Source organism: Bombina bombina, chromosome 6 (assembly GCF_027579735.1).
Source record: "Bombina bombina isolate aBomBom1 chromosome 6, aBomBom1.pri, whole genome shotgun sequence".
Lineage (NCBI taxonomy): Eukaryota > Metazoa > Chordata > Amphibia > Anura > Bombinatoridae > Bombina > Bombina bombina.
In genome coordinates, this window is record NC_069504.1 from 530,160,299 (window position 1) to 530,175,354 (window position 15,056).

The following is a 15,056-nucleotide window of genomic DNA, read 5'->3' on the forward strand; positions in this document are numbered from 1 at the left end:
AACAAATCAAAGGGACGTCAGACTAATTTTCATTCCTTTCGTAACTTCAGAGGTAAGTCTTCCCCTGCCTCTACCAAGCAGGAACAATCCAAGCCCTCTTGGAAGCCCGGTCAGTCTTGCAACAAGGGGAAGCAATCTAAGAAACACGCAGCTGATTCAAAGTCAGCATGAAGGGTTTGCCCCTGATCCGGGATCAGATCAAGTGGGGGGCAGACTCTCTCAGTTCTTGCAAGCTTGGGAACAAGATGTTCCAGACCCATGGGGAGTGGACATAGTTTCCCAGGGGTACAAGTTAGAGTTCAAGACTTTTCCTCCCAGGGGCAGGTTCCACCTCTCAAGATTATCTGAAGCCTGGATAAAAAGAGAGGCGTTCTTGAAATTTGTACAGGATCTTTCCCTCTTGGGAGTGATAGTTCCAGTCCCAAGTCAGGAACAGGGTCTCTGGTTTTACTCCAACCTGTTTGTGGTTCCCAAAAAAGAGGGAGCTTTCAGGCCCATTCTAGATCTAAAGCTACTAAACAGATTCCTCAGAGTGCCGTCCTTCAAGATGGAGACTATCCGCTCCATTCTTTCTCTTATTCAAGAAGGTCAATTCATGACGACCATAGACCTGAAGAATGTGTACCTGCACGTTTCCATTCACAGGGATCATCACAAATATCTGAGATTTGCCTATCTAGACAAACATTTTCACTTTGTAGTGCTTCCATTTGGCCTCACCACAGCTCCCTGAATTTTCTCAAAAGTCCTGGGAGCTCTATTGGCAGTAATTCAGGCCCGGGGAATTGCAGTGGCACCTTATCTGGACGACATTCTGGTTCAGTCACCATCCTTGCAACTAGCAGAGACTCATACAAAGATCTTGTTGGCGTTTCTTCATTCCCACGGTTGGAAGGTCAATTTGGAGAAAAGTTCTCTTGTTTCAACTACAAGAGTTTTTAGAAACCATTATATATTCTCTATCTATGAAAATATTTCTGACGGAGGTCAGAAGAGCCAAGATTCTTTCCGTTTGCCTGTCCCAACAGTCGGCAGTTCATCCATCAGTGGCCCAATGCATGGAAGTAATCGGGTTGATGGTGGCTTCCATGGAAATAGTTCCTTTTGCTCGGTTCCATTTGAGACCTCTACAGCTTTGCATGCTCGCCCAGTGGAACGGGGATTATACAGACCTATCTCAGAGGATAGTTCTGGATCAATCAGCAAGGGACTCCCTTCCATGGTGGCTGTCTCAAGAACATCTGTCCCAGGGGATGTGTTTTCGGATACCCTCTTGGGTAATTGTGACCACAGATACCAGCCTGTTGGGTTGGGGAGCAGTCTGGGACTCGTTGAAGGTGCAAGGACTTTGGTCTAAGGAGGAATCTGCTCTCCCTATAAACATTCTGGAGTTGAGAACGATCTTCAATGCTTGATGGCTTGGCCTCAGCTGGCTCTAGCCCGGTTTATCAGGTTCCAGATGGACCTCAACCACCAGGGGGGAACTCGGAGTTCCTTAGCCATGAAGGAGGAGGCGTGAATCGTTCAGTGGGCGGAGGTTTACAATTGCTGTCTATCTGCCATCCAAATCCCAGGAGTGGACAATTGGGAAGCGGATTTTCTGAGCAGACAGACTTTCCATCCCGGGGAGTGGGAAATCCACCTGGAAGTGTTCTCCAGGTTAACAACCAAATTCGGTTTACCGGAATTGGATCTGATGGTGTCTCGTCAGAACACCAAGCTCCCAAAGTACGGGTCGAGTTTGAGAGATCCTAAAGCCTTTCTGATACATGCTCTGGCAGTCCCTTGGAACTTCAGATTGTCTTATCGCTTTTCCCCGATTGCTCTCCTCCCGCGAGTCATCGCTCAGATCAAGCAGGAGAGAGAGTCGGTGATTCTAATAGCTCCTGCGTGGCCTCGCAGGATCTGGTATACAGATCTAGTAGAGATGTTGTCTCTACCTCTGTGGAGACTTACGCTGAGGAAGGATCTTCTGCTTCAGGGGCCCTTCCTTCATTCAAATCTCCTTTCTCTGAAGCTGATTGCTTGGAGATTGAACGCTTAATTTTAGCTAAGCATGGTTTTTCCGAATCAGTAGATAGAGACCATGGTTCAGGCTCGTAAGCCTTTCACTAGAAAGATTTACCATAATATATGTCATAAATATCTTTTTTTGTGTGAATCTAAAGGATATTCTTGTAATAAGGTCAAGATCCCAAGGATATTATCTTTTCTCCAGGAAGGCCTAGAGAAAGGGTTATCTGTCAGTACCCTCAAGGGTCAGATTTCTGCCTTATCTATCTTGCTGCACAAGCGTCTGGCGGACGTGCCAGATGTTCAATTCTTTTGTCAGGCCCTGGTCAGAATCAGACCTTTGTTTAAATCTGTTGCTCCACCTTGGAGTCTTAACCTTGTTCTTAGAGTTTTACAACAGGCTCCGTTTGAGCCTATGCATTCCATAGATATTAAAGGGACAGTTTACTCAAAAATTTTCTCCCTTTTAATTTGTTCCCAATGATCCACTTTACCTGCTGGAGTGTATTAAATTATTTGCAAGTAGCTCCTTTACCCTTATATTGGCATTTGAAATTGTTGATTTAGCATGTGGTATCCCCACCTATTCTGAAAGTTTGTGGCCGCGCGTACCAGCTATAGATAAGCTTTGTAAACACAGCCAGCAGAAGAAATTACACTCCCAGTCGGATATAGCAGAGATAAGGTAATACAATGTTGATTTTTCATTGTTCTCTCAAAGTACTGGTGATTGTTTTAAGGACAGATATAAGATAAAGTAGCAGGTATATGTGCACAATGCGATACAGTAATGAGATCTGATTATACCTACAAGCTCAACCCATTTTATTAGGTTGTGGCTTCAAAACACAAAATCAGAGCTTTAATATACACAAATAAGCCTTAAAAAGCTAATTTTCATACATTTTTTACTCTGCAGTTGGTAACAAAGCAATCGTAAACACATTAAGGGAAAAACTATTTTACAGTATACTGTCCCTTTAAGTTATTATCTTGGAAGGTTTTGTTTCTTAGTGCTATTTCCTCTGCTCTGAGGGTTTCTGAACTCTCAGCTTTGCAGTGTGACCCTCCTTATCTAATTTTTCATGTGGATAAGGCTGCTCTCCGTACCAAGTTTTGGTTTTCTTCCTAAGGTTGTTTCGGACAAAAATATTAATCAAGATAATTGTTGTTCCTTCTCTCTGTCCTAATCCGTCTTCTCATAAAGAACGTTTGTTGCACAACTTAGATGTTGTGCAGGCTCTTAAATTTTATTTACAAGCTGTGAAGGACTTTTGTCAGTCTTCTGCTTTGTTTGTTTGCTTTTCTGGAAAACGTAAGGTTCAGAAAGCTATTGCCACTTCTCTTTCTTTCTGGTTGAGAAGTATTATTCGCTTGGCATATGAATCTGCTGGACAGCAACCTCCTGAGAGAATTAAAGCTTATTCTACTAGGGCGGTGTATTCTTCTTGGGTCTTGAAGAATGAGGCCTTGAGGATTTGTAAGGCTGCGACTTGGTCTTCCTTGCAAACTTTTTCTAAATTCTATAAATTTGATACTTTTGCCTCGGCTGAGGCTTCTTTTGGGAGAAAGGTTCTGCAAGCAGTGGTGCTTTCTGTTTAGGTTACCTGTCTTGCCCTCCCTAATCATCTGTGTCCTGTAGCTAGGGTATTGATTCCCAACAGTAATTGATGATCCATGGACTCACCGTGTCTTAAGAAAGAAAAATAAATTTATGCTTACCTGATAAATGTATTTATTTCTTGACACGGTGAGTCCATGTCCCTCCCTGTTTTTCAAACAGTTTTTTTTATATAAACCACAGGCACCTCTGCACCTTGTGTTATTTCCTTTCTCTCCTTTTACTTTGGTCGAATGACTGGGGGTTGTGAGAAGGGAAGTGATACTTAACAGCTTTACTGTGATGCTCTTTGCCTCCTCCTGCTGGCCAGGAGTGATATTCCCAACACTAATTGATGATCCGTGGACTCACCGTGTCAAGAAATAAATAAATTTATCAGCTGAGCATAAATTTAGTTTTTTTTCTTTGTTATCTCTTTGACTTGTTTTGGACTTCTTTTTTAAACTTAAAAGGATAAATAGAGCCCTAAACTACACAACCTAGCTAAAACAATTAATTTGCAATAATGTGAGAATCAAACCTATTCTGTGAATAAACTCATGTCCCATTCTCTGTTGAGTCCCCTTGGGGTGATTGTCCTCAATTTATAGATCCAATATAATTCCTTTTTTAACAGTAGTTTGTTCCTATCTCCACCCCTCATTGGACTATTTATTTTGTATATGACCTTCACCTTCATATTAAATGTGTTGGTCATATGTTCCAATTTGTGATGTCTAGCTACAGCGGAATCCTTACTATAGTTTTTAGTATCCTTAATGTGTTCCCTCATTCTCAATCTAGGTTGTCTAGAGGTTTGACCCACATACTGTTGGTTATAAAAGCTACACTCTAATAAATATACTATGAATTCAGTTCTGCAGTTATAACAAAGACAAAAGAAATAATAATAACATATATACTTTTAGAATGTTATTGTATGTATATCTATTTTCAGAATGATATACATGATATTTAAACCATGTTTAACACATTACAAAATGGTGCTGACCATACTAATAATTACATATGCATGTCTCTGTATAAGATTAACATGTTAGGGGACAAATATGAGTTTCCGTTGTGATGTGTAATATGAACTAGGTTTATTGCATATAAACCATATTTCAATTTTGTATTTGTGGTTCAATTGAATGTACTGGGGTTCTTTCTTTCCATGTGTGTACCTTTAATGCATATTGTACTTTTTGATATGTATATGTCTTTTTAATTTAATCTGCATCTAGGGTTGCCACCTCAGCTATGTTTTCCTGGACACTTATGAGTTACAGATGCTGCAGGGTGTGCAGGGAGGAACATGTATTGTGTTTCTGGACAGCACTATTTTATATTCCTCCCTGCACACCCTGCAGCATGTGTAACTTATAAGTGTTCTGTATTTTAAGGGACAGGTGGTAACCCTATCTGCATCCCTTTAAATGGTGGGCATCTGGCTCAGTCAGTATTCCTATGATTAAGTGCCCTGTGCAGGCACGAAACACGTAAGGAGCTTATCTTTGCAACCTGCCCTCATGTTGTAATTGTGTGTATTAAAAGCTAAGTTTTATCTCACGTTCCAATGCCTCTATGTGCAACTTTTCACATTTTTTCTGTATCTTTAAGCGGCTTGCTCAGACGCGTGTAGCGTGCACCTCCTGGGCTGTGTGACTCATCCAGTAATTTCCTCACTTGCGGTGATGTTTGACTCACTCCTAAACATGGAGGATCTGCAGCAGCATTTTAATTTCAATGCAATTTTAACCAACTTTCTAATTTACTCCTATTATCAATTTTTATTCGTTCTTTTGCTATCTTTATTTGAATAGCAAGAATGTAAGCTTAGGAGCCGGCCCATTTTTGGTTCAGCACCTGGATTGCGCTTCCTGATTGATGGCGAAATGTACCCACCAATCAGCAAGTGCTATCCAGGGTGCTGAACCAAAAATGGGCCGTCTCCTTAGCTTAGATTCCTGCTTTTTCAAATAAAGATAGCAAGAGAACAAAAATATTGGTAATAGGAATACATTAGAAAGTTGCTTACAATTGCATGATTTATCTGAATAATGAAAGAAACAAATTGGGTTTAGTATCCCTTTAAATACACAGCAGACAGAAGTAAAATGTTACAGTGTCTTGGATTTATTTATTTTTTTATTATTTTTTCAAATCTTCACACTTTCTCTTTTTTCCTCAGGTGTCCAGTTCAAAGATTTAGTTGTGGGTGTTCCAAAAGAAATTTTTAAGAATGAGAAGAGAGTGTCAGTGTCTCCTGCAGGTGTGCAGGCTTTGGTTAAACAAGGCTTCAATGTCCAGGTGGAGCAAGGAGCAGGGGTAGAAGCAAAATTTTCAGATAACCAATACAAAGAAGTCGGTGCTACTTTAAGTAATACAAAAGATGTGTTTGCTTCAGACATTGTACTAAAGGCAAGTTTCCTATATGTAATTAAAGCAAATCTCTCACTGTATTTAATTTTCTACCCTGGAGTGTTTATAACAAATAAGTTAAAGGCATATGCATGTTGTTGTAATCTGCAACTTGTTCTACGCCTTAAACCATGACCTTTTATTGGCGTTTCAGCAGGTGTTTTGTAAAGAATTCGCTGTTTTCATATCCAGCTAGACAGAAACTATATCAAATAACTCCTGCCCCAAAAAGGGTAGAAAACTGCTAAGCCATCACATCATCTAATGCTCCTTCTGGAATGGATAATGTTTATATATTCTTCTGCAGCTTATTATATTTATCCTTTGTTTGTTTTCATTTTAAATTCTTTTATTATTTTGATAACTGTTTTATTTGAAGTCATTGTTTACATTTTGTGTTTTTCTATTTCTAATGTATGTCTTGGGTCCTCTTTCATTCTTAGGGGAATGGATGTGAGGAATCAGACATGACATTACCACTACAGGTGTCCTAGTCTATTTTTGTTGTACTTTCTTGGCATTTGGGGTTCTTCTAGCAATTGGTTTACTTAGGCTGATTATATCATTTTCCTACAGAGTTTAAGTCAGTATTTATTTCCCCTGCATTTCAATCCTTCTTGACAGCTCATTTGGTCTCCCTCAAGTTTGGATGTTTTCTTCTCTCTTTTCTATGTGCGTATCTTGTTTATTGTTTAATTTCTGATCTGTAGACGTCACTATGTGTTTCCTTGCTTTATAGTTTTTGTTACGGTGGTAACAGCTTCACATAACATGCACTCAGGGTCTGGAATTATTTATACATCCTTTTTTTTAGGTTTTTCTTGACCATGTGTGATTGTTTTGCAGACCCAATAGAAGTTCTACAACATTATCTGCTAAACAAACTGCTTATCAAATCTTCCAATGTGAACATAGGACAAGAAATTGTGTGAAATTTACTCTTATTTCAGTGACAGTAAAGACCTTGTAATTACAACATTTTCCTGCTGTCTTCCAATAGTAATAAGAAACAGATTAACACCTTGTTTGCTGTGATTGTTTTTCAGTGGTCAAACTCCAATCACCACTTTCCTTATTTGGAAGAGCCAATCCAGACAATATAACAATATTATAAATGGCATTGAGGGTTAAGAAAATATCAAATAGGGCAATTGCAAATCAGTTGTTCATATATTAATATTAAAGAAGAGAGCCACAATAACAAATATAAAGCACTTAATAATAAGAAAAGTGAATAAAACAGGTCTGTATATATAGGGCTAGATTACAAGTGTCACGCTAACTGTTGTTGCATGCAAGAGATAAGGGGATTATCACGGCTCTTTGTGCAAATCAGAAGTATCACACGTATTATAAGTTGAAAGTAAACGTGTTCGCTTGAGCGCAATTGAATCTATCGTGCGTCGGGGTAGTGCAACTTCAGAGCTCTGACTAACTGTTACACGTCAAAAAAGTTGCACAAAACACATAAAAAATACATGTAAAAATATGGTTACACTAATAAAAAGAATATAAAAATTACGCCACTTGTAATATATCATCTATTAAAATATAAACATTACAAACAATTAAAGTGAGAGGAAAACCCAAAATGTTCTTTTATGATTCAGTTAGAACATACAATTTTAAACAACTTTCCAATTTACTTCTAATAACAAATTTGCTTCATTCGCTTGTTATACTTTGCTGAAGGAACAGCATTGCACTACTGGCAGCTAGCTGAACACATCTAGTTAGCCAATCACAAGAGACAAATGTGTGCAGGCACCAATCAGCAGCTAGCTCCCACTAGTGTAGGATATGTGCGTATTCTATTTCAAGAAGGAATACCAAGAGAACAAAGCACATTTAAAAATAGAAGTGAATTTAAAGATATCTTAAAACTACATGCAGGGGTGAAACTACAGGGGGTGCAGAGGTCGCAGGTGCGACTGGGCCCCTGAGGGTGGGGGCCCAGCTTTATAAAAAACGTTAACCTACCACTGCCTGCACTGATATCATGTGAGTGTGACATGACTACAGGGGTTAGTGTTTCTGTTTTACCCATTGGTGTTTATGTTGTGTGTATGTGTGTATGTATGTATGTGACTGTGTGTGTAATTATGCATGCATGTATGTGTGTATGTTTGTGGAACAAGCAAATTACAGACCTTGTAACTACAGCATGGGGGGGCAGGGGGTAAACAGTGTCACTATACGGTACCACTATATACAGTATGGGGGGTGGACCATGTCACTGACTACTGTGGTCACTTTATAAAGTACTGGGCGGGTAGGGTCAGGCCAGCTCTCTCACCAGCAGATTACAGACTGTGTCACTAACTTACTATATACAGTACTGGGGGTTAAATAGTGTCACTATATATATATATACAGTAATAGGGGGTCAGACCATCTCACAGACCATCTCACAGACTGTGGGCACAGGGTACCTCCTTTTGCAGACATGTAATCTGATTTTTTTCTGTGTTAAATGTAAAAATAAAATAAAAAAATTATATGTATTAAATTCACATTTTTTTGGAGGGGGGAGGGGCGGTGGGGGGGGGGGGGCCCTTCTTAGATTCTTGCACCTGGGCCCTGTGGTTTCTAGTTACGCCTCTGACTACATGCTCTATCTGAATCATGTAAGTTTATTTTTGACTTTGCTATCCCTTTTAACAAGAAGTGAATAAGCAAAATAATAACCAAAATTCTTTAAAAGTTAAGAACAATCCAAAGAGAAGGTCAGTTAGACAGTGAAACAGTTCCAAGTAACTGTAGCTCCCAACTCAATCAAGTGCAGCTGTATATTTTCAAGACTGTCCAGATTAATCCCCAAGAAGATACCAGTTAATCATAGAATCTGTATACAGCGTTCTTAGACCCTTTAAACTGCATAAATAATTTTCCAGGAAACGTCTATATTTGAGATTGCTGTCTTTAAAAATATCAGTAACCTTTTGAAATACCTTCTTCTCTGTACAATACAATTTAAAAAACACAACCTACAAGGGGTGTATTTAGATAGCAAATCAGACAAACAGGCTGAAAATTTGTTTTTGCCGACAAAGGGCTAGATTACAAGTGGAGCACTATTTAACACTCCTCTCTGTGCTCTAACTCCCTTAAAATTAAGCTTTTTGCACGCATCAGGAAGTGTGCATATTACAAGTTGAAAGTAAATGTTTTCGCACAAGCGCTAATCTGACGTGCAATAAAATCCAAACTTTCAATATCGCAACCACATTATTATATACCCCCATAGGCTTCAATGGAGCGGAAAAAGTGGAAAAAACACCCTTACTCCCACACAAACCTGATTGCATTTTCTCAAGGGCGCTAACCTGACACAAAATATTAATAATTTCACATTCAAATGTTCGTCACATAGCAGAATATTTTCTATTTATTCATAAATATATATATATATATATATATATATATATATATATATATATATATATATATATATATATATATATATATATATATATATATGATTGTATTTTGGTAAAATGTATATCTATACCTATATATATAAATATCTATATATGTAGGTATGGATATACACCAATTAATATAAGAATTTAAAAATACTTAGAACATATTCCCCTAGGCCTAGGTGAAGAATGTTGGAATGTGAAATATTTACAGTAAATACAGTTAAACATTTTATTAAATATGAATATTGCATATATATATGCTTTTACATGTTTTCAGATAATTGACAGCAAAGGGTTTCAATGCTTTTATATATGTGTGTGTGTATATGTTTATATATGTATATATGTCTGTATATACATATATACACATTTAAATAGATATGTACAATTAATATATATACAGTACTGTGCAAAAGTCTTAGGCCACCATTAGATTTGTTATTTTAGCAATGGTTTAATGACCATATATAATTATTTCTCAGTCTCTTTATTGGAATACAACCAGAAAATACAAGATATTTGTATGCAGTATTAAACAGAGAAACGCAGAAAAAAACTGCTTCTATAGGCTAAAGTGGCAAGTATTTAGTGTAACCTCCCCTTACACTTGAGCAATAGCAGGAACCCGGCAGGAACCTGGCTCTTGTAAACCTAAATGAAATGGAACCCTAATTAATGGCATTACTAACACCTGTATTTGTCCTACAATTTCATGTCAAAGAGGCTGCAGTGAAAAATGCTATTACACCAGGTTTCTGCAAGATGTGCTTTAGCATTATATACACATGGTAGGAGTTTAATTAATTGTAAGCTTTATAATAAGACCAACTTTCAATCACATCATTCCATTCAAAATGCCAAAGATCACAGAATGTGAAAGATATAAAACCATACTTTTGCATCAGCAAGGCCACTCTCAAAGGAAAATCAGCAAACAAACTGGATACTCAAGATCTGGTATTTAAGCTGTTATAAAGACATTTGAAGAATCAGGAGTGGCCAAGGACAAAAAAGAACTGGAAGGCCAAGAAAACTTTCAAAATCTTATCACAGTTTTTATTTTGAGAGACTGGAAGAAGCCCAGCAAGGACCTGACTCAGTATGTGGCCGCTTCATCATCATGCCAAGTTTACCCTTTTACAGTCTGAAATTGTGGGTCCAATCAATGAAAATATGTGAGAAGAAGAGTTTGAGAGAGATGGAAGAATGAATGCTTGTGGCCTTCAGTGAGACATGGTGGAAGGTCTGTTCTGGTTTGGGGCTGCATTTCTGCCAGGGGTGTTGGTGATATTGTCCGCATTGATGGGATCATGAATGCTGAAAAGTACTGACAGGTTTTAATTCATCATGAAAACCTGTTAGAAACACAATCGTGCCCAACTCTAGGGGGCGCTATATATAAGTGATCTATATAATAGAACTATATCAACCAGTATACCTGATCAAATAATATAGTAATATATATCTATATATTGACCGTTGTAAACCATGGGACAGAGGTATGTACAATATAAAATAAAAAATGCACAATAGCAATATGTCTTATCTGTGTCCTTTATGGGTATTGGACCTCCAGTCTGAAATGTCCAGATAAATCCTTCTGTATAAATAAATCCGAAATCAGGCAAATAGCCTCCTTCTTTTGTAGTCACGGCAGCTCCTCTCAGATAGTATGGAAGATAAACAAGGGCGCCAACATAGTGTGAATCGTTAAAACAACAAATATAAAAGTGATGTGCAAAAAACTACTTCCAAGGAAAGTGGCACCTTAAATGAATAAGGTGCAATAAAGCAGGCTGACATTCAAATTCCAGCAGTCAGTACGCTGGAGGTCTCACCCAGAGGACCTGTGGAATCCAGATAGGCGTCTAGAAAGTAGCACCCACGTTTTTTAGGGCCAATGGCCGGACCAGGTGAGCTGCAAGCTGATAGGTGTTCTCCTGCTGCACTCACGCCACCGAGACTTTTCTCCAAAACTGACAGTGTCAGTGTATGAAAGGTTCCATGGTAAAAGTCCTGTTTCAAAAACAAGTGGATTGTGGAAAGAAGCAAAAATACCGAGTCCTGGTATAAAACAAACAGTATTTATTTTGCAACGCGTTTCTCAGTCTATTCCAGACCGTTTCATCAGGCATAATCATAGTTAACAATAGAGATCTATTTAAACCCACAGTGACCCGGAATTGAAACAAAAGGTCAACTCTATTAACAATGTTGCAATTGTAAAAACATTTAACTTTTGATACATTGTATAAATTGGTTTGAACAATTGTGATAACACTTAAATAAAAAGTATATAAAAAATCCTATTCGCAATTCAATATATCTGGAAAAAAATATATATCAAGTAAACTGGACATATATTAACATGTGTGTATATGTATATCTCATCTCCTGGTTGGATTCGAACCCAGGACCTAATGTGTGCTAGGCAATGGAAAAATAAAAAGGCTACCTTTGTCTTGTTTAAATTTCTTGCAAAAAGGATTAGTATTGATACAAAATATATAAATTGATCTACATGTCTCATAATGTCTAGAAGATAATCTTATTTGGTCTTTTTAATAAATGACTCTAATTTTTAAAACCAAACTAAAAGGAATTTTCTTATAAATATAAAACTAAAAAAGAAATGTTCGTGACAAATGCTTACTATAAATAAGTGACATATAAAAATTATAAAAAATATATATGTGTACATATATATATTTTATTTTATTGCTCCACTGGACTCGAACTTGGGACCTTCTGTATGTTAAGCGAGCATGAAATGGATAAGGCTATCTTGAAGGCCTATTTTTATGTTATATATTGGAGCAGAAATATGTTAGGAGTTATGTTATTAATAATATGTATATATCTATTTGGGACTCCACTGGACTCGAACTTGGGACCTTCTGTATGTTAGGCGAACATGAAATTGGTAAGGCTATCTTGAAAGTTTGTTATATATCAGGGCAAAAATATATTTAGGAATTATGTTATTAATTGTTTTCAATCATACACAACAACCAAATAGACTAAAAAGTGTATCCAGAATGTATATAAACAATTGTAGGTGTATGTGTTGATGAATAATCAAACATTAAGATGAAATGTGCAAAATAGTGTATCGTAAAAAATAATATAAATCGGGTATGTAAAATATAATATAATATGAAACTATATAGGTGCTTGGACTATTAGGTTTAGAACCGGATAGACAAGTGCATACATATACACAACTATGTGGACATGCTCGTCATGGGCATATACACATAAATATAAGTGTATGGAAATATAACATATTCTATATGTGTCTAAATTGCATTAATGCAATATATTATTGAAGACTGACAAAGAAGAGAAAAAGAAATAAGAGAGATATAATGTAGTGGTATCGACGTATGGTAGTGTTTGTTAATGTATATCAAAAAATATAAGAAAATATGATGTACTAGACCCTAAAAGCTAAATCTCATGTTAGATACAAATGTAACCTGTATAAAAGTAATAATTTATGTGAAGGCTGCCAAATCTACATTGGCATTTAAGCCTAATGGATACAAGGTTTTGAGTTTATGTATCCAATATGTTTCTAATTGCCTGAGTTTAATCAGACGATCATAATCTGTGGAAGGTGGTACATGATCAATAGGGATAATTTTATAGATATCTGAACTCCCGTCGTGTATTGTTTCACAATGGTTGGGGACACTATGGTTGGTTTTAGTTTTTTTACAATTTTTACAATTTCGATGATGTTCACCCCAACGGGTATGGAGATTTCTAATAGTGCGCCCTACATACTGGACGCCACAAATACAATTAAGGAGATACACTATATATTTAGATTCGCAATTGAGACGATGTGTGATTTGATAAGTTAAACCAGTAATATTGGATTTAAAAGATTTTTGTGAAATTGTAAATTTGCACATGTTGCATCCTCTTTTGCCACATTTAAATGATCCATGGGAAGCTAAAAAGTTTAAAGTTTTGGTTTGTTTATTGAACCGAAATTGGCAATGTTTTACTCTTTTACTGGGGGCTAATTGATTCCTTAAAGTGGGAGCTCGTCTATATACAATTTTGGGTTTTTCACCGACTATATCTTTAAGGAAAGGATCCTTTTGGATAATGTTCCAATGTTTATGTAGTATGTTTCGAATTTTGTAGTGGTTGTTATTGTATTGTGTAATGAAAAGTGGTTCACAAACAACGTTGTTGGTGGATTTCTTTTTGGTTTGATTGTTGGTGCTATTTTGGACTTTTTCAAAGATTCATTCTCTATCTAGATTGCGTGCTTTTTTAAGACATTGATTTAGTAGATCTATAGGATAACCTTTGTCTACAAAGCGTTGATAAAGAACCTTGCTTTGAATGTCAAAAGATTCTAAATTGGAGCAATTCCTGCGTATTCTCTTAAATTGGCTGTATGGGATGTTTCTTTTCCACCCTATATGGTGGTTACTAGAGAAGTCTAGATAGCTATTGCTATCGACTTTTTTGAATAAAGTTTGAGAAATGATGTTACCTTGATTATCCCAACTTAGTAATAGATCCAAGAATTCTATTGAAGATTTTTGTATATTAGCTGTGAAGATTAAACCCATCTGATTCTGATTTAAGTGTTCTATTAGTGTGTTATGTTGCCGTGGTTCCCTCTTAAAATAAAAATCAGGTCAACTATATAGCGGCCATAGTATACCAGGTTCGCCCAAAATCTTGAGGAATAAATATATCTGTATTCAAAGATTCCCATAAACAAATTTGCAAAGCTCGGGGCGAACCTGGTACCCATGGCCGTCCCCTTGACTTGTAGAAAAAATCTATCTTGAAAAATAAAATAATTGTGCTTGAGGATGTATTCTATTCCTTCAAATATAAATTCTTTTTGGATGTCTGGCATATATAGGTCCTTTTCCAAAAAGATGGAAACTGCATTAATACCCATGTTATGGCAAATGTTAGAATAAAGGGAGCCAACATCACAAGTGATCCAAATTAGATCATCGTTAGTAGAAATGTTTTTAAGTTGATATAGTAAATGTGTGCTATCTCTGATATAGGAGGGTAAAGTAACAACATATTTTTGTAAAAATTGATCTAAATAAAAAGATAAATTGTATGTGAGGTTACCAATGCCTGCTATAATGGGGCGTCCAGGTGGATTAACTTGATCTTTATGGATTTTGGGCAGGTGGTAATAGTGTGCCACAAAAACAAAGCCAGGAATCTGTGAGTGGAGAATCACAAAAAAGAGGGCGCCTCCTAGTGTGGTACTGCAAAGATGGTTACAAAGAACAGGACTTGTATTGTGGTTATACTCCCTAATTGGAGTTTGAATGGAAGTTCAATAGGGCTTTTTGAGATAAAGATGATAAAATTACGTTTTATATTTCATCGGATTGAAAATTGAGTGATTTTATGAAACACTAAAAATTTATATAGACTTAAAGGGACAAAATAGTCCAAAATAAACTTTCATGATTCAGATATGGCATGTAATTTTAAACAATTTTCCAATTTACTATTATCACCAATTTTGCTTTGTTCTCTTGGTATTCTTAGTTGAAAGCTTAACCTAGGAGGTTCATATGCTAATTTCTTAG

At 36.8% G+C, this 15,056-nt stretch overlaps 1 pseudogene; it reads left to right on the forward strand.

Moving 5' to 3' along the window:
• The window catches only part of LOC128663230 (NAD(P) transhydrogenase, mitochondrial-like), a 402,446-nt pseudogene that overhangs the window by 71,350 nt on the left and 316,040 nt on the right, over positions 1–15,056 (forward strand).